The 7,500-nt window shown below is 55.4% G+C and overlaps 3 non-coding genes across 3 annotated transcripts in view; all 3 read right to left on the bottom strand.

Moving 5' to 3' along the window:
• The window catches only part of LOC126477007 (large subunit ribosomal RNA), a 4,222-nt gene extending 2,764 nt beyond the window's left edge, over window positions 1–1,458 (bottom strand). The window contains exon 1 of the ribosomal RNA XR_007587419.1: window positions 1–1,458. This exon is cut by the window's left edge and continues 2,764 nt beyond it. This is a non-coding gene — a ribosomal RNA (large subunit ribosomal RNA).
• Window positions 1,459–1,646: 188 nt separating this feature from the next.
• Window positions 1,647–1,801, bottom strand: LOC126476303 (5.8S ribosomal RNA). The gene has a single exon (XR_007586856.1). It is a non-coding gene; the product is annotated as a 5.8S ribosomal RNA (ribosomal RNA).
• Window positions 1,802–2,152: 351 nt separating this feature from the next.
• LOC126476868 (small subunit ribosomal RNA) lies at window positions 2,153–4,061 on the bottom strand. The gene has a single exon (XR_007587302.1). It is a non-coding gene; the product is annotated as a small subunit ribosomal RNA (ribosomal RNA).
• Between the last annotated feature and the right edge of the window lie 3,439 nt (window positions 4,062–7,500).

The following is a 7,500-nucleotide window of genomic DNA, read 5'->3' as shown; positions in this document are numbered from 1 at the left end:
CCCACTTGGCACTCCAATCCGAGTCGTTTGCTCGCGGCTTCAGCATATCAAGCAAGCCGGAGATCTCACCCATTTAAAGTTTGAGAATAGGTTGAGGTCGTTTCGGCCCCAAGGCCTCTAATCATTCGCTTTACCGGATGAGACTCGTACGAGCACCAGCTATCCTGAGGGAAACTTCGGAGGGAACCAGCTACTAGATGGTTCGATTAGTCTTTCGCCCCTATACCCAGCTCCGACGATCGATTTGCACGTCAGAATCGCTACGGACCTCCATCAGGGTTTCCCCTGACTTCGTCCTGGCCAGGCATAGTTCACCATCTTTCGGGTCCCAACGTGTACGCTCTAGGTGCGCCTCACCTCGCAATGAGGACGAGACGCCCCGGGAGTGCGGAGGCCGCCGCCCCGTGAAGGGCGGGGAAGCCCCATCCTCCCTCGGCCCGCGCAAGGCGAGACCTTCACTTTCATTACGCCTTTAGGTTTCGTACAGCCCAATGACTCGCGCACATGTTAGACTCCTTGGTCCGTGTTTCAAGACGGGTCGTGAAATTGTCCAAAGCTGAAGCGCCGCTGACGGGAGCGATTATTCCGCCCGAGAGCATCCCGAGCCAACAGCGGCGCGGGTCCGGGGCCGGGCCAGGTAGGTCCGTCATCCGGGAAGAACCGCGCGCGCTTGCCGGGAGCCCGAGCGCCCAAAGGGGCGAATCGACTCCTCCAGATATACCGCCGGGCAGCCAGCCAGGACACCGGGGCTCTGCCCAACAGACGCGAACCGAGGCCCGCGGAAGGACAGGCTGCGCACCCGGGCCGTAGGCCGGCACCCAGCGGGTCGCGACGTCCTACTAGGGGAGAAGTGCGGCCCACCGCACACCGGAACGGCCCCACCCCGCGGCGAGTGGAAAGGCAACCGGACACGACCCCGCCGCGGATTGCTCCGCGCGGGCGGCCGGCCCCATCTGCCGAGGGCGGAGGCCAGTGGCCGGATGGGCGTGAATCTCACCCGTTCGACCTTTCGGACTTCTCACGTTTACCCCAGAACGGTTTCACGTACTTTTGAACTCTCTCTTCAAAGTTCTTTTCAACTTTCCCTCACGGTACTTGTTCGCTATCGGTCTCGTGGTCATATTTAGTCTCAGATGGAGTTTACCACCCACTTGGAGCTGCACTCTCAAGCAACCCGACTCGAAGGAGAGGTCCCGCCGACGCTCGCACCGGCCGCTACGGGCCTGGCACCCTCTACGGGCCGTGGCCTCATTCAAGTTGGACTTGGGCTCGGCGCGAGGCGTCGGGGTAGTGGACCCTCCCAAACACCACATGCCACGACAGGCGGCAGCCTGCGGGGTTCGGTGCTGGACTCTTCCCTGTTCGCTCGCCGCTACTGGGGGAATCCTTGTTAGTTTCTTTTCCTCCGCTTAGTAATATGCTTAAATTCAGCGGGTAGTCTCGCCTGCTCTGAGGTCGTTGTACGAGGTGTCGCACGCCACACCGCCAGCCGGCTGTGCACGCTACCGAGTAAGTACCGGTATGCGAACCGCCAGGCGACGGGCGCGCATCGCACGTTTAAGGAGACGCGGCCGGCCCCACAGGCGGCCACGACACTCCCAGGTCTGCGAAGCGGGGCAAACGCCGCGCGCTTCAGTATACGTAGCCGACCCTCAGCCAGACGTGGCCCGGGAACGGAATCCATGGACCGCAATGTGCGTTCGAAACGTCGATGTTCATGTGTCCTGCAGTTCACATGTCGACGCGCAATTTGCTGCGTTCTTCATCGACCCACGAGCCGAGTGATCCACCGTCCTGGGTGATCTTTTCGTAGTTTCCACTATCTCTTTCAAGACAGTTGCATAGGCGGGACTGAGGCGTGTGGCGGCCCCTGTTCCAGCGTTCAGTGTCCAACGGCCTCACGGCCGATGGGCGTCGTACGGCTCCACACCGGAGCGGACAGGCACTCGGGCGAAAGTCATTCAAAACCGGCGCCAGGCGCCAGGTGCCGCAGGCCAGCCGCTCCAGCGCTTCAGCGCTCGTACCACACAACATTGCCGTTAGTTTTGAGACGAACGCGTGGTTCCGCACGCGGCGCACAGCTACTGCGAGCCGTACAGGTAGCGTGTTGCGCGACACGACACGCACATCGAAAGACATGCAGTCTAGTCGGTAATGATCCTTCCGCAGGTTCACCTACGGAAACCTTGTTACGACTTTTACTTCCTCTAAATGATCAAGTTTGGTCATCTTTCCGGTAGCATCGGCAACGACAGAGTCAATGCCGCGTACCAGTCCGAAGACCTCACTAAATCATTCAATCGGTAGTAGCGACGGGCGGTGTGTACAAAGGGCAGGGACGTAATCAACGCGAGCTTATGACTCGCGCTTACTGGGAATTCCTCGTTCATGGGGAACAATTGCAAGCCCCAATCCCTAGCACGAAGGAGGTTCAGCGGGTTACCCCGACCTTTCGGCCTAGGAAGACACGCTGATTCCTTCAGTGTAGCGCGCGTGCGGCCCAGAACATCTAAGGGCATCACAGACCTGTTATTGCTCAATCTCGTGCGGCTAGAAGCCGCCTGTCCCTCTAAGAAGAAAAGTAATCGCTGACAGCACGAAGGATGTCACGCGACTAGTTAGCAGGCTAGAGTCTCGTTCGTTATCGGAATTAACCAGACAAATCGCTCCACCAACTAAGAACGGCCATGCACCACCACCCACCGAATCAAGAAAGAGCTATCAATCTGTCAATCCTTCCGGTGTCCGGGCCTGGTGAGGTTTCCCGTGTTGAGTCAAATTAAGCCGCAGGCTCCACTCCTGGTGGTGCCCTTCCGTCAATTCCTTTAAGTTTCAGCTTTGCAACCATACTTCCCCCGGAACCCAAAAGCTTTGGTTTCCCGGAGGCTGCCCGCCGAGTCATCGGAGGAACTGCGGCGGATCGCTGGCTGGCATCGTTTATGGTTAGAACTAGGGCGGTATCTGATCGCCTTCGAACCTCTAACTTTCGTTCTTGATTAATGAAAACATACTTGGCAAATGCTTTCGCTTCTGTTCGTCTTGCGACGATCCAAGAATTTCACCTCTAACGTCGCAATACGAATGCCCCCGCCTGTCCCTATTAATCATTACCTCGGGTTCCGAAAACCAACAAAATAGAACCGAGGTCCTATTCCATTATTCCATGCACACAGTATTCAGGCGGGCTTGCCTGCTTTAAGCACTCTAATTTGTTCAAAGTAAACGTGCCGGCCCACCGAGACACTCAATAAAGAGCACCCTGGTAGGATTTCAACGGGGTCCGCCTCGGGACGCACGAGCACGCACGAGGCGGTCGCACGCCTTCGGCTCGCCCCACCGGCAGGACGTCCCACGATACATGCCAGTTAAACACCGACGGGCGGTGAACCAACAGCGTGGGACACAAATCCAACTACGAGCTTTTTAACCGCAACAACTTTAATATACGCTATTGGAGCTGGAATTACCGCGGCTGCTGGCACCAGACTTGCCCTCCAATAGATACTCGTTAAAGGATTTAAAGTGTACTCATTCCGATTACGGGGCCTCGGATGAGTCCCGTATCGTTATTTTTCGTCACTACCTCCCCGTGCCGGGAGTGGGTAATTTGCGCGCCTGCTGCCTTCCTTGGATGTGGTAGCCGTTTCTCAGGCTCCCTCTCCGGAATCGAACCCTGATTCCCCGTTACCCGTTACAACCATGGTAGGCGCAGAACCTACCATCGACAGTTGATAAGGCAGACATTTGAAAGATGCGTCGCCAGTACGAGGACCGTGCGATCAGCCCAAAGTTATTCAGAGTCACCAAGGCAAACGGACCGGACGAGCCGACCGATTGGTTTTGATCTAATAAAAGCGTCCCTTCCATCTCTGGTCGGGACTCTGTTTGCATGTATTAGCTCTAGAATTACCACAGTTATCCAAGTAACGTGGGTACGATCTAAGGAACCATAACTGATTTAATGAGCCATTCGCGGTTTCACCTTAATGCGGCTTGTACTGAGACATGCATGGCTTAATCTTTGAGACAAGCATATGACTACTGGCAGGATCAACCAGGGAGCTGCGTCAACTAGAGCTGAGCAGCCGGCCGCCCGGGAGTGTGTCCCGGGGGCCCGCGCGAACACGCAAGCGTCCGCTCAATTATTCTGCAAACAGGAGGAGGCTGAGCTCCCCTGCACAACACACCTCGAAACCCTCTCAGGTCCCGGCGGCGCGCAGCGCCGTCCTAAGTACTTGGTCGGGTTCGAGAGAGGCGCAATCGCCCGGAGTTAGGCGAGTAGACGCTTTAGGTGCGACCACCCGTGCTCCCAACTGAGCTTGCCGCTGCCGACAGAGGCCCGGGAGCGTGCTGTCGTGGCATTGCCGGCGGGAGACAACACGCGCCACCTACGGTGACCGGCAGCTCCAACCCCAGCGCCACAGAAGGACAAAAGCCCCACTTGGGTGCCGAAGCGAACTCTCCCAGCACAGCGCACGCGCCAACACGTCCGCACAGCTGCGATACAAACCACCTGCGAGAACCGCTGGGGCGACCGAGCAGCAGACGGCGTCGCGGCGCCGAGCGCCGGGCGGCGGCGCATCCTCAGCGCACAAAGTCCTCAATCGGACCAGCACACTGCAGATGGCCACCGCGCTTCGCACCGGGCCCGCGAGGACCTACTTTGGCCGCAAGGCGCCGCGAGCAGGGGGCGCCGGCGCGCAGCTGCGCCGCCTGCCGCGTCCGTCGGCCGGCGCGCCTGCCACTGGCCGCCCCCACCAGCCGGCTGTGGCGCGTGCGCCCACGCACCGCGCTGCCAGCACGCCGGGCGGCCCCCCCTCACCGGCCGGGGACGGTCCCACCCAGCCACCGCCGCGTATCGCCTCACACCCAGATCCCCTTTCACGTTCGTGGGCATGGTGGGTCCCCTTTCACGTTCGTGGGCATGGTGGGTCTCCCTGAAACAACCGGTTAATAGCTCGACCGATCGTCGCCAACACTGATTCACCTCTAGCGAGAACAACCGCACCACAACGGGTTACCAGTTGTTCATTTGCGTAACGTCACCAGCAAACGTACACGTCCATCGCCATTTGCAACGAGTATTGCATGCCTGTGTCAGGTGTCACAACACACTACGTCTGCCCACATAGACGCAACAACATGTGCACGCCTAGAGAACACGTGGAAGGTAGACCCCGTACGTATGCGGTGTCCATTGCGCGAACGACTGTCAGCCCGCCTCTGCAGCATGTCGCAGATGTGGAACGCGGTGCAACATGCTATCACGGTGTGTGAGAAGAGACGACTACGTCCGAATACACGCTCCACTACATCAACAGACTGCTCATGCTGATCGCCATCCAGGGCGTCCGTTCCTCCCACACGTCTGTATGGCGTACCACACTGCAATCCAGCTCTTATAGGGAGACGACACGTAGCTGCGTGCACAATATTTGGACTGTATGGTCCGCCGTTGCTAGGCGCAGTCGTCATACGGTCACATGTGCCACGATGTATCATTCAGTACATACGGACCAATGTGCAGTACAGTTTGTGGGTTTTGCGTACATCGGCGGACAGGTGACAGGCCGTACCACAACGTAGGCTGAGTACGTCGGCATGCGAAGGGCATTGAACATGCAAACTTCTCACCGACCAGCTTGCGAAGGCAGGGGGGAAGGGGGGGGGGGCGGCATGTACGTCCTGCTGCTATCCACACTACAGTGTATAGCAGGAGCATGTGGAAAGTCAGCAACACCTGCAAGGTGTTTAACATGACGCGATACACAGGGGACCGGGCAGTGCGAGTAGGGAACTATATTGCGAGGGTTGCGGTTAGGCAACACTACACCAATTTAACGGGTTGCATAACAATTACAGAGCAGGTTCAGCGACAACGTGCGTCAGGTTAAGGCGCAATATAGTTTAGGTTACGGCGCACTTTAGGTTAGGTTAAGGCACATTATAGGTTAGGTTAAGGCACATTATAGGTTAGGTTAAGGCACAACATGGGTTAGGTTAAGGCACAACATGGGTTAGGTTAAGGCACAACATGGGTTAGGTTAAGGCACAACATGGGTTAGGTTAAGGCACAACATGGGTTAGGTTAAGGCACAACATGGGTTAGGTTAAGGCACAACATGGGTTAGGTTAAGGCACAACATGGGTTACGTTAAGGCACAACATGGGTTACGTTAAGGCACAACATGGGTTAGGTTAAGGCACAACATGGGTTAGGTTAAGGCACAACATGGGTTAGGTTAAGGCACAACATGGGTTAGGTTAAGGCACAACATGGGTTACGTTAAGGCACAACATGGGTTACGTTAAGGCACAACATGGGTTACGTTAAGGCACAACATGGGTTACGTTAAGGCACAACATGGGTTACGTTAAGGCACAACATGGGTTACGTTAAGGCACAACATGGGTTACGTTAAGGCACAAATTAGGTTAGGTTAAGGCACAAATTAGGTTAGGTTAAGGCGCAACGTAGGTTAGGTTAAGGCACAACGTAGGTTAGGTTAAGGCACAACGTAGGTTAGGTTAAGGCACAACGTAGGTTAGGTTAAGGCACAACGTAGGTTAGGTTAAGGCACAACGTAGGTTAGGTTAAGGCACAACGTAGGTTAGGTTAAGGCACAACGTAGGTTAGGTTAAGGCACAACGTAGGTTAGGTTAAGGCACAACGTAGGTTAGGTTAAGGCACAACGTAGGTTAGGTTAAGGCACAACGTAGGTTAGGTTAAGGCACAACGTAGGTTAGGTTAAGGCACAACGTAGGTTAGGTTAAGGCACGATATAGGTTAGGTTAAGGTACGATATAGGTTAGGTTAAGGTACGATATAGGTTAGGTTAAGGTACGATATAGGTTAGGTTAAGGTACGATATACGTTAGGTTAAGGTACGATATAGGTTAGGTTAAGGTACGATATAGGTTAGGTTAAGGTACGATATACGTTAGGTTAAGGTACGATATAGGTTAGGTTAAGGTACGATATAGGTTAGGTTAAGGTACGATATAGGTTAGGTTAAGGTACGATATAGGTTAGGTTAAGGTACAATATAGCTTAGGTTCAGATACACATTGTTGTAGGGAAAGGTGTATTTGGGGGGGGGGGCGGCAGGTTCGTTGATAGTGATTATCGTAATTGGATGCCTGCGGCATTATCCGATTTGTCACGTCAGGATGCACTTTTGGCTCATGACAGGCGGCGCTCCGATTCCATGGTTGTGGCAGATCTGTGTCTTTCATTCCTGCCATTGTTTGTGTGCTGTGACAGGAGGCAGTATTGTGATGTTGGGTGCACCCCTGTGTAGGACATGTGTGGGTGTTCGTGGCTTAGCTGAGCAATGTGCGGATGTCGGAAGGGTGGGATATTGTGTTTTCTGGGTGGACCTCCCGGTCTGGTAATGATAGTGTGGATTGTGTCATGTGGCGGAGAGGATGCACTGGATGTTCTTCCATGCTGGTGGTTAGATATTGTGTGTGTGCCTGTTACAGGCAGAGAGTAGTGTG

Source organism: Schistocerca serialis, chromosome 4 (assembly GCF_023864345.2).
Source record: "Schistocerca serialis cubense isolate TAMUIC-IGC-003099 chromosome 4, iqSchSeri2.2, whole genome shotgun sequence".
NCBI classification, from domain to species: domain Eukaryota; kingdom Metazoa; phylum Arthropoda; class Insecta; order Orthoptera; family Acrididae; genus Schistocerca; species Schistocerca serialis.
Note: the sequence above shows the minus strand (reverse complement) of the source record. Positions and strands in the feature narration are given on the sequence as shown.